Below are 22,543 nucleotides of genomic sequence, written 5' to 3'. Positions count from 1 at the left end.
ATCCTGCTCAGCCTGAAAACAAGCCACGACCAAAAGTTATCCAGCTGCCCCCCGCCCCCCAGCTCTGCTGGCCACTGGTGTTGGGTGAGGAGTCCTTTCTGCTGGTTCCATGTGAGCCTCAGCAACCAAGACCCCCCACTGGTCCCAGTCAAGGACTGCAGCCACCAGTTTTGGCTGATCTAGCCCTGGAGAAGATAAAGTGCTTAACTAAAGATTAGCCACGCTGGGTCCAGCGCCTCTCACAGCCAAGAGTCAAAGTCGATATTTGCTGAGTAGAAAAGGACAAAAGAAAACAAATTCATCCGCATGCCATCCAAAGAGCCTAGAAAAAGTGACTCCCCACCGCTTACGCCCTCCTCTGCTCTAGTAAGAAGGCTCATAAGCTGATGCATCCCTACTTGGAGGGTAAACTCAATCCTCTGAATCACTAACCATTAGCTGGCTTCCTGAATAGGGTGTGCATCGGCACTGTACAGACTGCGTCCTTTAAAGAGAAACAGGACAATGTGAAATGATCTTGTAATGACTTAAAATGACAATATTATGACACTGTTGCTCCTTTAGAGCAATAGTCTTGAGAAATCTTAGAAAGGGCAATCCTAGGAGCTGGGATGGTGGCTCAGTGGTGGAGCACTTGCCTAGCATGTGTGAGGCCCTGGGCTTGAGTCTCAGCAGAGCATATAAATAATAAAATAAAGGTCCATCGACAACAACAACAAAACGGATTAAGAAAAGAAAGGGTTATACTAAAGTTCACACCATTTTTTTTTTTTTTTAGTCCTGGGGGTTGAAGCCAGGGTCTCACTCATGCTAAGCAAGCACTTCACAGTGAGCTTCATCCCAGCCCATGATGCTATCTCTTCACAGTGCCCCAGAGAGGTGGGTCATAACAAGGGTCCTTTGAATCAGAGTGAATTTTAAATATTTTTTTTAAAGAGAGAGAGAGAATTTTTGATATTTATTTTTTAATTTTAGGTGGACACAACATCTTTATTTTATTTTTATGTGGTGCTGAGGATCGAACCCAGTGCCCCGTGCATGCCAGGCGAGTGTGCTACCGCTTGAGCCACATCCCCAGCCCCAAGCCCATGAATTTTAAATCCACAACCAAACACAAGCCTTTCCTGTGCCATGACAGTATGCAGGCATTATAGAAACCTTCGGGTCATCTATCCCATAGCCGTTACTTTATAGGTGGGAGAGTGAGGGCCAGCAAGGTTAAAGGACTTGATCTAGGATATGCGGCAAGTTGGGGGCACAGTCACACAGCCCTGTCCAGGCAGCTGTGGAAAGTGAGTATTTGCTAATGGATTCACTTCCTGTCCATCCAACATGGCGGGGAGGATGACCCTTGGAAGAGGCTGTGGGTGGCCAGAGCACACCCATTCTCACTCCCAAGGGCCACAGCTTTCATGCCCCTCTTGTCTTGGCAAGTGCTACCTGGGTTTAGAAGGCAAGTCAGTCACACAAATCAGGAAACCCAGAACCCTGATAGGGAGGGAACTAACTGCCTGGACAACAGAGTCCTTTTCTTTTTTGGGGGGGTGGGGTAGGTGGGGTACCAGGGATTGAACTCAGGGGCACTCAACCACTGAGCCCCATCTCCAGCCCTATTTTGTATTTTTATTTAGAGATAGGGTCTCAGTGAGTTGCTTAGCGCCTTGCTGTTGCTGAGGCTGGCTTTGAACTCATTATCCTCTTGCCTCAGCCTCCTGAGCCGCTGGAATTACAAGCATGTTCCACGGCTCCCAGCCCCAAAGTCCCTTTCTGAGACCTATATTCTCATGTTGGGTGCCGGAAGTCTGAGGAATAGCTCTGGGCGGCAGGGTGACTTCGAGGCACACATCTGCATGGGATGACAGCAACTCAGGTGGTCAGCCCTGGAGCAGGAAGGGACAGACAATGGAAACTTTGCCCAGCAGCTGCTGGAGAACGCCCAGATGTGTCTCTGGCAGCTCTGGCTGCACAGCACACGTATCTAGATGCCACCCTTTACCTTCCTTTCTCTAAAAAGCCAGGAGACTGACTCCTCCCTGGAGAGGAGGGGGAAGACATTCTGCTTCTTGCCTTTTGTTCTAAAAAGACAGGGACATTCTAGTTACACCTTTTTCCTGAACATCAGTGAAGCCTTGCAGGCGTGTCTAACAGGCTGCTACCCCAAAATGACATTCTCAAAAGGTCAGAGTCGAATACTAAGGGCTTCGATTAAAAGCGTGCATTCCTTTTTTGGTGGATGGGAGCTGTTGAATCTACATGGGATCCAGCAACGAACAGAAATCCCACTCCCTCTTCAGAAAACTTGAAGGAAACATCTAAATAGCATCCCACACTAGTTTTTCCATGTCTAACAAATGCCAATGATATGCAAACACAGGCACTTTGCGGCAAAACACAGGTTTGCGGGAGCGCACGGAGAGCAGGCGCCCTATTGTTGCTTCTTTTTGTTCTTGCTCTGCCGGGAGGAGGACATTGGAGGGCTACACGCAGGCATCATTCCTAGGTCAGATCTGCACGTAGTAGGCATTGCTCAAAAAGACCGGAGCATGAAGTGGGGCTCAGTGGCACATGTCTGTCATCACAACGGTTTGGGAGGCTGAAGCAGGAGGATCGTGAGTTCAAAGCCAGCCTCAGCAACAGCAAGGCGCTAAGCAACTCACTGAGACCCTGTCTCTAAGCAAAAGTACAAAATAGGGCTGGGGATGGGGCTCAGTGGTTGAGTGCCCCTGAGTTCAATCCCTGGTACTCACAAATAAAATAAGGTAAAATAAAATAAAAGACTGGAGCATGCAGAAAATGAATGAAGTAGAACTATCAATCAGTCAATTATTCTACAAATTCCTACCTCGGCTGGGCAATAAGGAATCCACAAAAGGTATCAGCCTGGCTCCCGGGGCCCTTGTAGCCTGATTACCAGTCCTGGCTGTCTTCATTCCCTCCTCTCCTTTGGCATTTCTGAATGGGCCACCCTTTCCCATCTCCATACCCCACTGGCTGACTCAACTCACCCCTTTCTGGATAGCTTTCTGTGACCAGTCTCCGAGCTCCCACAGTGCCCTCTGTCTGCACCATAATTCTCCATCCCAGGTTCTCTAGAACTGCTACCTACGTAGTAGGTAGTCAGTTAATATTCGTGGAATAAATAAATCAGACATTCCTGAAAAAATGAGCAGACTGTTTAAACGAAATGAAGAGATATCCACGTTAAAACTGGTCAAGACCTCCAGATGGACCCCTGGTCCAGGTAATAGTATTGCACCCATGTCAGTCTCCTGATAAGAGGTCATCACTGGGGAAGCTGGAGGAAGGGTATCTGGGACCTCTCTGGGCATCAGCATCCTTAGGATGCTGGAGACCTGTCGGGAGCAGCGCTGGGCACTGGGGTCATGGCAGTGAAAAGACGGTCACCCTGAAACCCATGTGAGCTACCACTCTAAATAACTAGCTCTGTGGCTACTAGAATAAGATTTGTAAATATTGGGCTGGGGATGTGGCTCAAGCGGTAGCGCGCTCCCCTGGCATGCGTGCGGCCCGGGTTCGATTCTCAGCACCACATACAAAGATGTTGTGTCCGCCGAAAACTAAAAAATAAATATTAAAATTAAAAAAAAATGAAAGATGATATGTCATGAGCTTTGTAATGTTTTGAACAACCAATAAAAATAAAAAAAAGATTTGTAAATATTGACTTTTGCCTTGATAACTGTTCCTGACTATACAGTAGGAAGCTGTGAATTTTTGTTGGATGGAAGAAAGTCTGGAAGATTATTTTAAATTCGTCCAAAAAAAAAAAACAAAACACATATGGACTTTGAGGAGGAAGCAGGATCTGCCTTAGGGGAAAACACCTTGGTTGTAGGAAGGGACACTCTGGTGAGTTCTTTGATCACATAGAACCAAGTTCCTCCTCTTCCTACTGATATCCAAGTTCAAATGCATCAGATTAAGATACTAAGGGATGTGAAATAATGTTATCATATCCATCTCAAAAGGGGCATGTTCTGGGCTGGGGATGTAACTCAATGGTAAAGTACCTGACTCACATGCTTGATGTCCTGGAATCAATCCCCAGTACTCCAAAAATGGTGGGGGACGTATTCCTTCATCTTGCCCCCTGCCACCTAACTGTTGGAGAAGATGTTTAGCATGTTATTAGGAAACTCTAGGAGAATATGTTTAAAAGAAAAGATTCATAACCACCCCACCCACCCACCCGCCCCTGCCCCGTAGCTCTCCAGAAGGCTGCAGGTCGGGCCAGTTTGAAGCCCTCTCTTCTTACCCATAACGAGTTTCTTGAGCCAGGTGTGCTGGATCCAAGTTATTCCCGTAGCCCTCAGTTCTTCCAGAGCAGAGAGTGTAAGCCCCAAAGCCATCATCCTAGGGGGCATCCACTTGAGCCTCAGCCTCTGGAGCCCATGACACAACACCACTGCTCCAGGGCTCGAGTGTTAAACTAAAATGAAGCACCATTTGTTTTTCTTTTACACCTCTTTTTGGATCCATGGCCAGCTCAGGGAAGATGGTTTTCATGCAGGTTCCTGTCCAGTGTTTCTTGACTGCTCAGACAATGGCTTGGCTCACGCACACTAACCTTACCTGTGTTAGAAACATGATGCAGTCCTAATTGAGGGCCAGTTCCAGATACTTCAATTGGGGAGAAGAAGTCAGAACTTGCCAACCAGGAGCCCACAGACTAGTGAGGACACAACCCATGACAGCAGTTACAGCCCGTTGTGGCAAGAGCTATAACAGAGGTATACACAGATCTCGGTGAGGGATACCAAGATGCAAGACCCAGAATCAAAGCGAACCCTCTTACAGAGGGCTTGGGGCCGTGGTCTAAGAGTCGACCATATCTTTTGAGTTTTTCCCTTCCTGTGGGGGTTTTCTCAGTTCAATTACTGTTCTCGTCACCAGGCTGATCCCCTGGGGCATAAAACATGGTGGGTGCACCCTGTTTCATTACTGCACCACGGAGGCGGAAGAAAGAGGAACATCTGAATCCTCACTTAATGAAACAGTAACTACAGTGCTTGGGCATAAAGAGGCAATCACAGTGTGGTTTAGAGGACTCCTCATTGGTATAACGCAGTACCTGAAGCTAGATCCTTACTAAAGAAAAGAGGAGGATTATTTAGCTCACAGTTCTGGAGGTTCAAGGGCATGGTGCCAGCATTAGCTTGTCTTTGGTAAGGGACCCCTGGCCTGAGTCACCTCACGAAAAATGGCATTATGGCAGGAGTGTGGGTGAGAGAGAGAGATTACACAATGTGACAGGAAGAGGCCAGGCTTGCTGTTTAGCGACAACCCTTTTGCCAGAACTAACCAGAGTCCCACGAGAATTAATTCTTTCTGAGGGTGGCACCCCCAGTGACCTTTCACTAGCCTCCACTCTTAAAGGTCCCACCGCCTCCCAACACTGCCACACTGAGGACAAAGCTTCCCGCACGGGAGCCCTTGGGGATGCACTCAGACCCCACCTAGATGACAGCAGCATGCAGGACGTGAGCGAGGGTTGGTTGGTGCTCACTGTCGGTGCACATCGTTGTTCGTGAACGTGACAATCATGAACTCAGAGAGGCCCAGCTGAGGGTGGGGCCTGCTGGAGCGTGCCAGGGCCTGCCAGGCAGAGGCATCAGTGTCCCACACGCCCCTCCCAGTGACTCTCACCTGCCTGGACACGGACTCCACTGGGGAAGAGAGTGAGGGCTGGTCCTGGGAGAAAAGCCAGCTTCCAGTAGAGAAGGTGAGGCCCAAGGGCAGCATCTGCTCCAGGTGTCCGTCAAGTCTCCTACCACCTGCCGCAGCGTCCCGCGAAGGGAACATGGTTTCATGACACATCATAGAAACGGGAATGGGTCCATGCTCCATAAATACAACAGCAAAATTTCTAATGTGGAGGGGGCTCCCTGAGGGTTATGTCCACATTTTCTGTTTAGACACACAATTATTTTCTTGATACTTTTTTAAATATAGAAAAATGAAAAGAAAAAGTTTCCTAGCCCCTAATTCAACCACCTAATCAGACTACATAATGTAAATATTATGTTTTTTTAAAAAAAGGTAAAACAGCAGGAGGAGACATAAAAGGAAAGAAGTGGGAGGTGGTGGAATTTTTAAAAGGTGACCTAGAGAAGAAAGTGACATCACTAGGGATGTGCCCTTGAAGGGGAAAACTGGGACCAGCCCCTTCCTGTCTCTCTTTCCACTTCCCTCCTATGAGGTGAAAGACCTTTCTGACATATGTCCCCACCATGATAGGCTGCTTCGCCACAAGTCCAGAAGGAACAGGGCCAACTCACCGTGGTCTGAAACCTTCACAATTGTGAGCCGAAGTAAACCTTTGCTCTTTCTAAGATTGTTATCCTAGGCATTTCTCACAGTAATGGAAAGCTGACTAAGACAAAACATAAATTTCTTAGAACGGAGATGGTGCTCAATGACTATGACTGCAATTATCTGTTACTGTTCGTCTTTGTGCCTTTCCCATATCATCATATTGAAATGCTTCCCAGTGTGCCAAGATACATCATGTGTGCATTAAACTGTCCCCTGGGGATGGAAATTGAGGCTGTATCCATTTGCTGTCACTATTATAAACAATACAAGATGTCCTTATTCACCAGTTTTAATATTTTGGTGAAAGAATGCACAGGATGTATTTCTAAGGATGAACGTACTGGTTCTAGGCATCACAGATTTTGGCAGATTTTTGTCAAATGCCTTCCCAAGACACTCTGCCAGCGTACCCCAATGCAAAACCAGAGTGGGGGGCTGTTTTTTCCAGCCCCTCTCCAGAAGTGGATCTTCTCAAAATTTACAGTGGAGACAAACAGGGGGGAAAAGGCAGTAAGCTATTCTTATTATGAATGAGATTGTGAGTTGTTTAATTTACGTGAGAAAAACAGAGACCCAGGGGTCCCCAAGGGGCTAATGCCTAACCTTGCTAGTGCAGACAAAGCAATGGTCAGTCTCCTGTTGGGGACCACGGTAGGACATCCAGACCCAAGCACCAGGAGGAGAGTTGGACGCCTTCGCCAACCCCTGCCTCTTTCCTCACTGGGTAGGTTGTGGGGCACTTGGCTGCCTGGGTTAGGTTGACACCCACCTCCCTGACACCCACCAGCAATCCCAAGAACAGGGGAGTCTCAGCCACACCCTTGGTCCAGGAAGCAGGGCTGAGGGGCTTCCCTGAAGAGAAGGTTCCTGCCTACAGACAATAGATAAGGAAAGCTTTGTCCCCAAACTGCCTGTGGCTCAAGAGTGTTTTCCTCTTGTTCTTCTTACCCCTGTCTCCGTCCAGTCTCAGAGCCAAGTGGTTCGTGTGATGACCTGGTTCATACATTTCCATTCCTCCTCTACCCTTTCTGGGATCCTGGACTTCTTTAACTGAGAAACAAAGCTCCTTAGCACAGTAAAAAGATCTGCTTCAATGAATGAACTTCTGTCCCCTACACCCATCACCAATGCATGAGCAGAGCAGGAATTCACAAGGTAGCATGAGGGTGAGTGAGACCACCCTCTACCTGAGGGAATGGACCCTGGCTCCTCACCCTCTGGCACGGAGACCTCAGATAAATCCCTCTAAGTCTCGCTGCCTCCACCTAAAGGACGGGATCCGCACCTGCTTCAGTCTGCTTTCTCTTGCTATCAGAATACCTGAGGCTGGGGAGTTTATAAAGAATAGAGGGTCATCTTGGCTCACGGTTCTGAAGGCTGGGCAGTCTAAGGACAGAGCAGTGGCAACTGGCAATGGTGTGATAACATGGTGGGAGGTCAAAGGGCAAGTAAGTGTGTGCAGAAGAGGCCAAACACGAGGGGAGGACTCACCTGATAAAAACCTGCTCTCCTGGGTGATAACTCCTGAGAGAAAGGCGTGAGTCCCTCCTAACTAGCTAATCCTCTCCTACAGGCCCCACCTCCCAACACAGCCACAGTGGCAATTAAATCTCAACCGAGTTTTGAGGGACAAACCATATCAGCTATGGCAGCACCCACACCTGCCTGGCCTGAAGGATGATTCTGAGCACAGGATGTTGTGTGCATGACAATGTCAACTGTAAAGTACACCACAGAGGGCGGATCACTGAGGACTGCAGGAAGCAGTCTGAGGCTGTCCACCCACACCTCGCACATCAGGACCAAAGTGATCATCGTGACACAGGCAGAGTCAGGTTTTCATCTCGATTGTGCAAAGATGCATTTCATAATCGCCCGCGCGTACCCCAGCTAACCCGGACTGCAGCAGCTCCCCCGCCTGGCAGAATCAGGCCCCGCCACCCCACTTGGCGGAATTTCTCAGTACGCACTAGAATCCAACACAAAACTGGCTGCTTTGAAACAGGGAACTATCCTACAATTATGACATATTTCTCTACTACTTTGTCACAAACGAGAACATTAAATACAGCTCAACCTTGTCCCTTATCTCACTGCTGCCACCATAGGCATTGATTATCTCCCCGGGCCCAGAACTCTAGAAGTCTGTTTTACCATTTGTAGTTTTGAGGCTTTCAGCAAATTATTTAACCTCTTTATGCCTCAGTGTTCTCATCTATAAAGGAGGACCAGGGGGCCAAGGGAGTAGCTTGGTGGCAGAGTGCTTGCCTGGCACGCACAAGGTCCTGGGTTCCATCCCCAACTCTGGGGAGGGGCAGGAAAAAAAAGGGGGGGTACAGAAAACAGTTAAAGCGGGGGTGTAGCTCAGTGGTACAGTGCCTGTTTAGCACGTGTGGGGACCTGGGTTCCATCCCCAACGCGGGGTTGGGGAGAGCTAATCAGAGGCGTGGCTGTGTCCAGACACAGAAAGAAGTAAGAATGGACCCAGGTTTAGTGCTAGGATTTGGAGATAACTGCTTTGTCCGCTGAGACACTTTTTATTCCTACCCAACTCGTGGCTCTATTCCAGATGGCTGGATTTGCTGGCACTGCCAGGCCCTCTTGTCCAGACAAAAATTCCTTTTTGGGCCGTGAGGACTATAACTAAGGTCCTGATGGAACTTGTTAAGCCAACATCGCAAATCCAGGCCCAAGTGCCCTGTTCTAAACAGGGAGGCGCTGGGCCAGTGTTGGGGAGCAGCGTGGCGGAGACACAGGCAAACAGAGACCAGGCGGGAGCCAGCATGGGGGGCACGACCGTGTGGCAGAGCGCTTGCCTAGCACCCAGGAACCCTGGGTTCAACCCCTGCACCTCCAAAAAAGAAAAGGGGAAAAAAAGAAGAAGAAAACGGAAGCAAGGAAAACAGAAGTTTCTCTGATCATCATGAGTGAAAAGAACCTTCCATCCCAGTCAGCTGTAAGCAGGGATTGATCCCCAAATCAACCAGGGCTTGTCCTTGCAAGAAGGAACACATTTAAGAAAAATGAAATGTAACATATCAGTTCAAAAACTGAGATAATTCAGAGTGAACACCAAGAAACGGAAACCAAGAAACGGTGGCCATTTCAGAATTCCTGTCTAGGCGGAGCTTGGAAGTGGCCACCTGGCTGACCAGGAAGGGGAGAAGGAGGACTCCCCTTGTTGTGTGCATAACAAACATGCTGAAGGCCTGGCTCGCTGGCTGATACCTGAGTGTGAAATGGAGATTGGGGTGGGCTAGAGCCCAGACCCAAAGGATGGTACTAAAGAGATGAAGCACCCCTACTTTAAGAGATGGCTCCATCTTCCTCAGATGGATGCAAGAAATTCTGTCCTCAGTTCTTGCTTGCCTCAGCCAAGCTAGGTTGCTAGAGTTCTATCTCTAACATCGAAGGCAGATACTGAAGACACCATAAATATTTCAGATCTCTCCAGTTATACTACACTTCCCCACCTACCTTCATGTGACTAGCACTGGCCAATAAAACCTGTCTCTATGGACGGCTTTAGGAACCAGTTCATGCTTCACCATGATCTCCTTTCCGTCAGCCACGGGGGTGGGAATGTCCCATCTGCCTCCATTCAGGGATGAGAACAAGGATAACATGGGCACAGTCCCCAGCCAACCTCCAACAGGTAGGGACAACAAACAAGAATTAAAACGTCATTATTTTATGTCACTGAGTTTTGGAGATTGTCTGTTACCCCATAACCCAGTCAAGCTTGAGTGGCACAGACACACAACTTGGTCACCAGGAAGTGACTTTCTTTTTCCAAATTAGTAATTAATAGTTGATTGTTAAATTAAAATAGTTTGTACACCTATAGAGTTCCCCTATCTCAGGAACTCAGCTATGTTTTTTTTAAAGGTGTAGATGTGATTTTTAATTATGAGAAGGCAAACTCCTTTCTGGAAGGTAAATTACGAAAGGAGCTCTATAGCCATCCCCATGACCCCTCTCTGAGGTTAATTTACCCCTGATTCCTTTCCTGAGCCCAGTGAATACGTTGCCAGGTGCAAAGGCCAGCCAGTAAAACCCACTCCAAAAACATTGTCCCCAGTAAGGAGAAGGCCATCCTTTTCACAAATGCCCATCTGATGTGAAAAGTTTCCTCCGTGACAATCTTAACCAACAGGTGTGTTCAATCCCCCAGAAGTCAGGCTGGGTTGACCACCTGGAAATCTTCTATTTGCTTGACACCCACCAGAGTCAGGTTCAACCCCATTATCTCGTGCTTTTAAAGGTACATTTCAATTCATCATTTTACATAATATATTAAGCGTAAGGTTAGGACAAAACTTGTAGTGCTGCCCTATGCACAAAAAATCCACAAGGTAAGTTTTTATATAGCAAGATATATTGAAACATATACGTCTCACACAGCTGCGATGCTGCCGGGAGAATCAGCTAAGCCGATAAAACCTTCATCATTCTGCAGAACAGGCCCCACGGACAGAGGCTATTTACGCGAACCCACTGATTCAATCATTTCAGGTCAGATTTATTGTTTTAGCCATTATTACTTTTTTCACTTATAAATCAGTACCAACCTAGCCATTTTAGTGACCGAAATAACTATACCAAGACCTAGTTTCTTAGGTTAAAACTACCAGATCAGAGTCACAACCAGCGAATCAATAAAATGTTCAGAAATAAATATGGGGGAGGGGGTATAAATAACCAGTTGGGGGCCAGGCATGGGGCACTCATATGTAATCCCATCAACTCAAGAAGATGAGGTAGGAAGGCCACAAGTTCAAGGCCAGACTGGGCAATTTAGCAAGACTGTATCTCAAAATAAAATTTTTTAAAAGAGCTGAGGATGTAGTTCAGTGGTAGAGTACCCCTGGGTTTACTCCTCAGTACCACAAACACACACACACACACACACACACACAAAACCCAATTGAATGTCATGGCCATGTCCTTCCTACCACCCCATTCTTACCCCAAGCCTTATAACTGACATCTGCATTCTGATTACCCAAGGTTCCCAGGGCCAGTTTCTAAGTCCCTTGATGTATATGTGGCAGAACCACTTGGATGTAATCATCAATTAAATTATTAATGAAAGCACTGTACAAATAAAAGCATCATGGTCTTTTACGGAGTAATAATTATTATTGTAAGCAATGCAAATTGAATAATAAGAATCATCAGGGCAGTTCAGTGATAAGCTAACAATTTCCGGCAATCAGACCAAACATCTCTGCTCAAGCTGTTTAATAAAATAAATAGCAGCTTGTTGACATTTTTTGTTCAGTTAAGCACATAGACGACCAGGGGCTATATTTGCGTCCCAGGTAGAAGAACTAAGAAAGAAGTGGAGACTGAACAGTATAAAAATAGAACTGATATATCACGGTGGTAATTAAGGTATATCTATATCATAAGGAGACAAGAAATCCTATGAATGACCTAATTTACTTGTTTATACATATACACATGCATATATAGGTCTGTATATTTCCAGATGCATTACGTGAATCTATATAGACAGCAATAAATTATCATAACTAACATTTCAGTTACTTTCATGTGGGGGATAAAGCTATATATTGTAATGAACATAAGCCACCACTATTTAGAAGTGTTTATCAAGCTGCTAGCTACCTATGACAGAGCCGTGTGCCACTCTAAATGAGCGGTGAGCAGGCAATTCCCTTATTCACCCAAGAGAGCCTCTGATGGAACATTCAAGAATCATACAGTCCTCCCATGTAACTTAGTGCCTGATTGTACCAGTTTATCCAACTGGTTCAGGAAAAAAAATCTGTCCATTCACTGGATCAAGGTAATCACAGGGAAAATTGATTAAATCTTAATTTGTGAGTAATTCAGATCCTCCTATGCGGTTATGACAATTCTCTGCCTCTTTTTATTCACTTGGAAAACTGTGTGTCACTGCGAGGTAATGTATCCTCTGGTATCGTGGGGCATGGGGGAGTCAAAGGCAGGTAAGGTTCCTTTGCTCCCAGCAGGAATAACATGATAGGAACAGGTACACACTGCTAGCTATCAAATATGTTCATTTCAGAAACAAACACATCTTATGCTAGGGCCCCAGTGTTTGTTTAAAGTCCAACTGTTCAGAGGTCATTTGGCTGGGCTTTGGAGTGATATGCCCTTTCCAAAGTCCTCTCTCCTTCATGACATATTTGTCTTATTAAGTAGACCAACTTGAAGTTTGCGCTCTTGCAGGAGTTATCAACTTTGAAAGAGCCCTTCCTCTTCAGACTCTCTGGAAGAGGTCCCTGCTCTGACTTCCAGTAGTTTCTCAGATCCTAATTCCATCCTGCTACACCCAAATGCTCTCACTTGCACTAATTCGATGCTACCACTGTTGGAACACTGAGCAGTTATGAGTTTGAATCCACATGACTCAGACCCAGGTTAATGCTCAAATATCCATTCTGGGTGTTTGTATGCACACACCAGAATGAGAGTAAAATCAGTGTGACACAGAAATCCACATGTGAATGGCATCATGCTGGTCAGTTGGCTCAATATCACATTGTCCATGGCAAGGAAGCCTACCATCAGATTCCCTCAGGAGATAATGTGTGAATCAACATTCTTAACCCAGAGCGCTATCAACAGACGCCTGCTCATCTTTTCCAATGCATTCCCCCCTTTGTAAACCAGGGGGAAAGTCTTAATTGCTGGTATGTCTCTAATGCTTGCTAATCTTCTTTTTAATAAGAAGGATAACCCACAGGCTTTGGACCTCTGCTAACGGGTAGAAAGAGCCAGTAGGGAGGTTAGAGAAGGAGGGGTGAATGGCACCCAAGAGAAGAGGTAAGAGGGCCCAAGGGTACCCAGATCTTGATTTCACACTGCAACAGGATTTCAAAAATACAGTTACATTATGACAGCGATATATTCATTAGGCTATTGTCCTTGTGTGAACATCACAGAGTGTACGTACACAAACCCAGATGGTAGCACCAACCACACGGTAAGTCTACTGTGTAGCTGTGGCTCCTAGGCTACAGACTTATAGAGCATGTTAAAACATCGAATACTTTAGGCAACTGTAGCACAATGGTGTTTCTGTATTTAAACATATCTACACATAGAAAATTTGGGTATAGTAAAAATGCTAAGCAATAGGAATTTTTCAGCTCCCTGATAATCTTATGGGACATTGATCTATTGAATGTTACTGATCAAAACACTGTTAACATGCCACATGACTGTAGTTTGGGGTCAAGTGTACAAATTCCAATTTTTTATTTTGCCAGGTAATGATACTGCACTCACTATCTTGAGTTTATTTTTTTCACGATGCCTTAGATTAGGTAAAAACTGTTTTCAAACACTTATCTAGGCATATTTATTGGATGTCTGTACGGTTAGCCAGCAGCTCAAGCAGGGCACCTTGGAACTCCCTCTGCCTTCCCTACAAGGGCTCCTGGGTATCTGGGAAATTCTGAAATTGAACAGAATGGAATCCCAATCTTAGGGGTGGGGGTTGGGGGCACTGGGGACCAAACCCAGGGCCTTGTGCATGCCAGGCAAGCATTCGACGACTGAGCTATGCCCTGGATCCCCATCTGAAAATTAGTACTTATTTCTCCTTTCACTTGAGAATGCTTTACATTTCCTTATCTTCCTTCAGAGAATTTATGTGAAACACCTTTTCTAAGGTGTTATATAGCCATCTCGAAAAAAAAAAAATCAACACATTCTACATAGGATTCATTTCAATCCTTGATAAGAAGTATATATGCTTCTAATGGAGATGATTTCTACCAAAAGGGTGTGTTCACACTCTCAGCCTTGAGGCCTGCCTACAAGGGCCAAGAACACATCTGCAAAGAATGAGAATGCTTTCTTGTGCAGGCAGAAGCAGCAGAAGGAGTCAAAGACCAGACTTTTTATCCATCCATCCATCCATCCATCTCAAACCGAATTTCCAATTAGCCAGGATGACTACCAGCTCCGTGCCAGGACCAGGGCTTGCAGCAACAAACAAGGATTTAGAAGAGCTTAATTCTGAATTCTTGGAAGACAAAGAGCACGTATATTAAAGTGGCTGCATGGTGCCCATTTGCCATGTGTCAATGGGCATCTACTCAATTTTTGTTACGTCAATCATAATAACATTGAAGAGAATAATGGGAGGGGAAAACCCTGAGTCAGACATAAACTAATCAGACAAGCACCCTATCCCTCAAGACAGACTATCTGGCCTCTGCATCCCTTGTAAACAGTTTACAAAGGGTCTTCAACACCTCCTGCTGTTTGTTGAATGAACAAGTAAATTAATTCTCATTTTCACCTTGCTATCTTTTGGAGCACAGAAACGACTGCCTTAGACCAGTTGATCTTTTAATCAATTTTCAGTTAAACTAGAGATATATTTTAATCTCATTAGTCTGGATCACGCAGTACCACAGAAGTAGTGCTTACTATCTGCCAAGCGCCGTGTCAAGACCTTTATAAGAATTACTTAATTCTCATTCCACCTCTATAAAGTAAATATCATTGTCCCTATTTTACAGATGGGGAAATGGAGGTTCAGAAATCATGCCCAGGAGGCAGAAGAACTGGGAACTAAAAAGATGACTGATAGTCTTTTCTGGCAGCCACAGCCCTTCCTGGGGGTCTTGGGCCCCTTCATTGAACCAACCCTGCAAAAAGCCAAAGCTTTTGAAGTCCCTGTGCTTTATGGTGCTGCTGAAAACCCAGGCCACCCCCTTACCTGGAGGTCAGTGTTGGTTTCATTGAGCTTGAAAATCCTGTGTAGTTTTTCCACCCCTCTTGGGAGCTCTGACTTTAGCCCTTGACCTCAAGGAAGCTGAGGATTCCACTGCAAAGTCCTTCCACTCCATTCACTATCGCCCCCCCCCCCACTCCTGGGACAGCGGGTGCGACTCCTAATGGTCCCAGAGAACAAAGACTCTGAGCTTATTTTTCCCATGATTGCTTTTTCTATTTCCATCAGGAATAGCGTTGGAATTTTAATTGGCATTGCATTGAATCTGTATAGCGCTTTGGGTAGTATGGCCATTTGACAATATTAATTTTGCCTATCCAAGTCATACCCTAGGGACATGTGTGACTGTACATATGGGGTGACGCGACATCATGTACAATCAGAGAAATGAAAAGTTGTGCTGCAGTTGTGTACAATGAATCAAAATACATTCTGTTGTCATATATACCTAATTAAAATAAAATTAAATAAATAAAAAAAAAACCCTCTAAACTTGTTTTAAGTCAAGTCAGCTCTCCAGATTCACAAAAACCTCATGTCTCCTGAAATTGGGATGGTAGGACAAATGCTGGTGTAGAAGCTATCCCCCTACTCTTCCCATATGTTACTCTGTGACTTCTATGGCCCTTCATTTCCTGATATATAGAATATAAACTCTTATCACAAAAATGATTGTGACAACCAAGTGTGATGGTAAAAATACTTTGTGGAAAAATTAAATACCTGCTAAGACAAAGTTGTTCATGCCATACCTTCCCCACAGTGTAGAGATTATGGAAAACTACAGTGGTCATGTATAAAGCCCAAGTATGTACCCAGAAGCTCTCTCTGTTACAGGTGTGGGGGTCTCCATGTAATTAAATATTTCCCGGAGACACTAGAGCGTTATCAAAATTGCTAACTAGGAAAACTGCCTGTAGGGCTATGAATCAGTCTTCAGGAGTCTTTGGTTTCGTTTGTTTTCTCAACATTTGGACCCCATTTATGACTCCGACATAACTTTCCTTAGTAATAAGTAACTAGGAACTGAGATTAATTGCCCTATTTCAATTGCCTCTGGTTTGTTCATACCCCATGTTGAAAGGGAACTAACTGTCAGGGTTTTCAGAACAGGAGATGTCACTGGCTATTCTTAAAGAGCTTTGGCATCTGAGCAGTTCATGATCACTGAAATATAGGGTTCCAGCCTTCCAAGACGCTGTCGTCTAACAATGATTTAAATCATGAGAACCTCAAAGGAAACCATATTGAAATGGGTCTGTTGACTGCTCACACTCTGTAACCTGTCCAGCTATCTCTGCATCAGACTCCAGTTTGAACATTTTTTTTTCCTGTGTATCTCATTAACTCCATTGTATTCATTCAGAGGAGGGGAAAAAAAAAAAGAAGACCTCATAAATGTCATTTCATATTCCAAGCAATTTGCTATAGGCAACTACACCATTACTTTGTACAAATAAATTTACATAAATCATTATTAGAATGTTTTATCTTGGCAACATTATTTGGTTCCCAGAGCACAAATTAAATGCATGCTTAAAGCAGAATATTTTAAAGTTATTCCTATATTGTTTATGAGACAGGATTAGAAATTTCCATCTAATCTTTCTTTCATAATGGAATTCCTTTCGTTTTCTTTGTACATTTAGAAACCACAAGTATAATTTTCGGGGGGGTGGCGGTTGTTTCCTGAAGCAAGCAATGCAATAGATAACTATGTTTGGCTCATTTTCCAGCCACTGTTCCCTTTGATTCCATGGGTTCAGTTGTGAACACTGATTAGAAGGGCTGGAAACCAGGGAAATTACAATACATAGCCTTGCGAGTAGACAGCTTTTTTGTTTAATATTATTTTACAGGCACCTTGCTCTCTGGTTGTGGTTGGTATTTTTCTTTCTTTCCATGTCTCTCTCTCTCTCTCTTTTAAAAATATTTTTAGTTGTAGATGGACACAATACGTTTATTTTGTTTATTTAGTTTTTTGTGGTGCTAGGGATCAAACCCAGAGTCTTACACATGCCAGGCAAGCACTCTACCACTGAGACACAACCCAGCCCCCTTCTTTTCTCTTTTAAATAAAGAGTTGTAAATAAACCCCTTGGACTCAATCTCTCCTGCTTGTTAATGTGGGGACAGCATCTGTCTGGATTAATAGCTCAACACGTGACAGGTCTTCAGTGACTAGGGTTTTACTCCATCCTAGACTTCAACTAAAATCTGTTCTCCGTGTAAAATGCAGTGCCCAGTTTTAAAACAAGCTGCCCTTGTCCATGCCAGGGTAGGGAGTGATGGGAATGGACAGAAAGAGAAAGTCAGCCTGGGTCAATGAGCTGTGGTGTAGAAGAGCCCTTGAGTCCATTTTGGTCCAAAGCATTTAAGAATGGGTGTGAATTCTTGACTCTTTTTTTTTCCCCCACGTGTTGCAGTAGCCAGGAAGTCACGTTCAGAAACATAGCTATCATAAGATGCAAGGGGCTTACAGCCCCCAAACACTGGAGCAAGGGAACCAGTGACACAACCCAACCCAGAATGAGTGGGAAAGTGGCCCACTCATTGATTGTGCTAATCCCCTGAGGTTTGGGATGTACTTTTCACCTTGTATCCCATAGCCTTCCCTGGATCAGCCAGTTAATGCAATTAGAACTCACATCCCTAACTTGTACTATAGTTTCCATGGTGATGCTGCTGATCCAGTTACCACATTTGAGAACCACTGCAGCTTAAGCCCTTGCTACATGTTGTCTGGAACCAGCAATGTGTATGTCATCGTACCTGGCCAATGCCTTACCTGGGACCTTGTCAGAAATGCAAAATCTCAATTACCAATCCAGACCTCCTATCAGAATCTGCATTTTAACAAGATTCCTCATGTGATTTTGTTTGATCATTAATGTTTGAGAAACTTGCTTTAAGCTGCTTGTAGTATCATAAATGCTCTGATGATAGACAGCATCGAGATTTCCCAGGTCTGAGGCAAGGCAAATGAGAAAGTCTTATCAAAATCAGAACTCTCAGCCAGGCATGGTGGCTCATGCCTGTAATCCCAGCAGCTGTGGAGGCTGAGGCAGGAGGACGACAAGTTCAAAGCAAGCCTCAGCAATTCAGCAAGGCTCTTACTCAAAATAAAATATAAAAATGCCTGGGGATGTGGTTCAGTGGTTAAGCACCCAGAACTCTTGGGTACTTACGTTGATTTTCCAGACAATATCTTCCCCAGCAAGCTGAGGTCAACCTGGCCAGATTTGAACTTGCGTATATGAATTCAGTTCTGTATATTCAAAAAGTAGTTTTTCATTACTTCCTTAATTCTAGAGAAAATAAAACATGCTTCTATTTTGTTGTATGAAACCCCTGAGATTTAGGAGATACTTTCTGTCCTAAGATCCTGGGAACTTTCCTGTCTCAGCCAGTTAGTAAGATTAGAACTCCTTTCTCCAACTTTTAACATAGTTTTCATTCAGCAGTATCATAAAATTCTAGTGGGTGGGAAAAAAAAATGTTAAAATGTTGCCAAGTTCAAATGTCATAGCTTGTTCATGGTAAACCTTCAATGATTACTTGATTTAAAACCAAATATTTATTTGGTTTAAAATGAAATAGCTCACATCCAATGCCTAAAAAAAAAGTAAAATGCCTAATGTATATGATCTGTTTTCATTTGGAGCTCACTTGCTAGGTTAATCCAAGAAGCCTGGATGCCTCATTTAAAGATATGACGGACAGTGTATGTGAGTTCCTAAGATGAGGTGGCCTCCATGATAGATTAAATTTAATTGAAAGTTTAAGAGATAAGTGGAAAAATGCAACTGGAGTGTGATCAATATCCAATATCACTCTAAAAGTCCCTCCCTTTCTCTCTTTCCTATTTTAATCCCCCTCATTCTTCAATCCTTTTTTCATTCCCCCCCCCACCCCTTTATTTTCTTTGTGGTACTGGGGATTGAACCACTGAGCTATGTCCCCAGGATCTTTTTGTTTTTTATTTTAAGTCAGGGTCTCTTTAAGTTGCCAAGGCTGGCCTCAAACTTTTGATCCTTGGGTCTGAGATTCACAGGATTATAGATGTGAGATTCTCTGGGATTATAGACGTGTGCCCCCATACCTAGTTCAATTCTGTTCTCTTAATGGGAGACAAGTCCCCAACCTCTAATTTTGCAAATGCTTATGGCACACAATTACTCAGGCCAGAGGTTAGCAAACTTCCTATGTAAAAGGCCTGATAGTTTATGGTTTCTGTTGTAACTATTCGATTCCGTCATTGTAATACAAAATCAGCCATTGATTATCCAGAAATGGATGACCATAGCTGTATTCCAATAAACTTTAGATGCTGCAATTTGAATTCCATAGAATTCTTATGAGGTACAAAATTTTAGTTTTCTTTTCAATTTTTTTTTCCAACTGTTTAGAAATGCAAAAACCCTTCTTAGTTATCAGCCATGCACCAAGAGGCCATGGGCTGTCCTTGGCCCAGGGACTGAATGTAGTTTACTGACCCCTAGCCCAGGTTTAGAAGGGATGTGGCAAGACTCGGGGCAATCAGTTCAGGGGGAGGAGGGCACAAATACTGTTGTTATTCTAGTTCTTCCACTGCCTGCTGGCTGCTGACCAGGGATGCGGTTCCAGGAGGCCACACCCCCCAGGCAGTGAGGGCTTGGGCTCTTGGGCATGCTCAGGAAGGTGCAGTGTGGTCAGAGTACAGTGTGACAGGAAGAGAAGGAATGTTGGCTGACCACTCTCAGTAGCAGCTTTAAAACCCAGGTCAGCAGAAGCCACTACTGCCTTACCTAGATGGACAAAAAGCAACACTGGAAAAGAGCCAGTTGTGGGCAGGATTTACTGCTCCATCCCCAACATAACCAATGCATCTTGTTCCCCATATAAAACTGTGTTCCAGCTTTGGCCTTGATACCCTCCTTGACTTTGGGATTTCAGAGCTTTCAAGAGACACTCTGCATCCCAAGGTACAAACTCATGTTCTTGGCTTATGCTGTCTACTCTCTAACTCCACTTCCACGCTCAGAATCACACAGGTGAGAGCCAGGTGCTGATCTCACTCAGCCTGTGGTTCATCCCGGGGACCTGCCAAGCCAGGCATGCCACACAGCACCCGGAGGAAGGGAGTCAGGTGTGTATGAGAAGAGCAAATAATCAGGTGGATAAGCAGGGGCAGGGTGTAGGCAGGTTCAGAGGAGCAGAGAAGACCAGCAAGGCAGAAGCCAAGCCAGAGCTACGCCATAGTGGCCACTGTCCCTTGAAAGACACTGTCAGCCAAGTCCCCTCCAGGTGGGTCTCCCCAATGGCTCTACTCCAGGATCCTTATGGAACCCAGACCTGAAAGGGGAGTCTGGCTCTGGCTGAGGCAGAGGATCAGGGACACTACCAAGGCCCACAGGGTGTCCTCCCATCAAAGTGCCATGTCATCCTCCTCCAGCTGCCTGGCCAAATGAATAGCCACAAAGCTACTGAGGTCCATGACTTCTTCCCTAATTATTTCAACCCTAATCCTGGAAGTCTCTCAATTCCCTGGAGCAGTGGGTGATAGTTAGTGCACAGCGCTGCCCTAAGTTAAGCCCCACCAAGTGCCATTTTCTCATGATCAAGTTGAGAGTCTTCTGTAAGACTGTGAGCTGCTTGAGGATAGGAACCAGCCTTGTACTTTTTTTTTTTTTTTTTTTTTTTTTGTGCTGGGGATTGAACCCAGGGCTTGTGCACATGAGGCAATCACTCTACCAACTGAGCTATATCCCAAGCTCTGTACTTTTATTTTTTTTTATCCTCATCTGTCCCAAGAACACACAACAGATATTCAATAATACTTATTGAATGCAACTAAAAGGTACAAATCATTAGAAAGATTGCTACAATTAAACATAGTATTCTGGGAAAGAAGATAATTTAGAGGCACTACAGTAGTTTCTACATGAAAATTCCCAGTGATGTTTCAGTTGCTTTGTGCATCTACAAACACACCAGAATTTTAAGTAAAGATGTGATTCAATGTTTTCAATCATCTTAATGCCTAAATTGGATTGACCACATTGTCAGTCTGATCAGCTGCATGAACTGATCATTAAGAAGATTGAGGGGAGGAGGGGAAGATACCAATGAAGGGAGAAACAATCAATTTTGCATTTGCATTTAGATATAGCTTTGGAGTTTCGTTTGTTCGATGTCAACCCATGTAAGGTGCGGAAACGGGGAAGGGAAGCAGAGTGTGATTACCTGAGTCCGAATGGGTCCAGGAAACCGAGGTCAGCATCGCTCCAGCTCCCGTCACAGAAAGGATGAAGGGGCCTCCATCATCATGACAGGATGCTTCTAGAGGCTGGTGGAGAGGAAGAAAAGGAAGACAGAATTAGAGGAGAGGAGCAGAGAGCCCTCACAACCACAATGGATGTCCTCTGTGGCCCGACCCTGGAAAATGACACACTTCAGTGAAAAAGTCAATTGCCACAGAACCTCTTTATTTCTTGGATAGTTATTGAAGCACTGAAGCTTTCAGGATGGAGTGTTTTTGAAACTGCCTCATAGAGCATAAGAGGACCCAGAAATTTGAAAATACATGCCATAGACATTGTAAGATCATTTGATTTCGGTATGACTGCCAGTGAGACATCTGTGAGATCATTTTCCTTCACTACAGCTGCTTCTGAAACACATGTCCATCCAAAGGAAGACATCAACGCTCCAACAAGCATTGGAGACCAATGCTCCACCCCAGCCTCTGTCTACTTGGTAAACCATGTACACAGGTACAAAGTCAACGACCCTCAACTCTGTTGTAAAATGCAATTACTCTGGCTATAGTCCCGGAGATGAGCTCAATGAATGGGTGGCAGTGATTGAGCCACAGTTAACTGATACATTGCAAAATAAGAAAATTGGTACAAGAGAAAGATTGTGTAATAATTTCTGATGGAAGGTTGTTTTTTTTTTTTTTTTTTGGTCCAGGCTTCAAGGATGATAAATCAATAAACTCTCCAATGAAAAGAATGGTATTATCCTACGATCATGAGTAAGAGAATGTTAGGAATAACATATTCATTGGATCAGTGATTCTCAAACTGTGATCCCTGAAGAAGCAGCATTGACATCACTCAAGAGCTTGCTGGACCTGCAAATTTTAAGCCTCAACCCAGGTTTCACCGAATGAGAAAATCTGGTCATGAAGCCCAGAAATCTGTTTTTTTGCACGTGATTCTAATATGCTTCCAGGACATTCAGTGATCCACTCCTTCAAATGTATTAACCCGTTGTTGAAAAGTAAAATTACCCTATTCTATTTCATGTTTATGTGCCAATTAAAAATGAAATATTGAGCAAGGAACTGGGAAGGAGGAAGAGTCAGAGATGAAGGAGATGAAGTCCCTGCAAGACGTTCAAGTATCACAACATGGTTTCTTCTACTGGTTAGAGGGTTTCAAAGGCACATTTGTCTCTGGTTGGGGTGGAAGTTTATGG

General features: G+C 44.6%; 1 protein-coding gene across 6 annotated transcripts in view; it reads right to left on the bottom strand.

Moving 5' to 3' along the window:
- Positions 1-22,543, bottom strand: part of Foxn3 (forkhead box N3) — a 387,213-nt gene that overhangs the window by 256,569 nt on the left and 108,101 nt on the right. For all 6 annotated transcript variants that reach the window (XM_046440684.2, XM_046440692.2, XM_046440690.2 and 3 more), the window contains exon 2: positions 21,305-21,407. The gene's annotated coding sequence lies outside the window, so the exon portion shown is untranslated. The remainder of the gene's footprint in view (positions 1-21,304; positions 21,408-22,543) is intronic.

The sequence above is a fragment of the Marmota monax genome, unplaced genomic scaffold (assembly GCF_021218885.2).
Source record: "Marmota monax isolate L192 unplaced genomic scaffold, Marmota_monax_Labrador192_F-V1.1 WCK01_AAM20220418_F8-fsc00017, whole genome shotgun sequence".
NCBI lineage: Eukaryota > Metazoa > Chordata > Mammalia > Rodentia > Sciuridae > Marmota > Marmota monax.
Note: the sequence above shows the minus strand (reverse complement) of the source record. Positions and strands in the feature narration are given on the sequence as shown.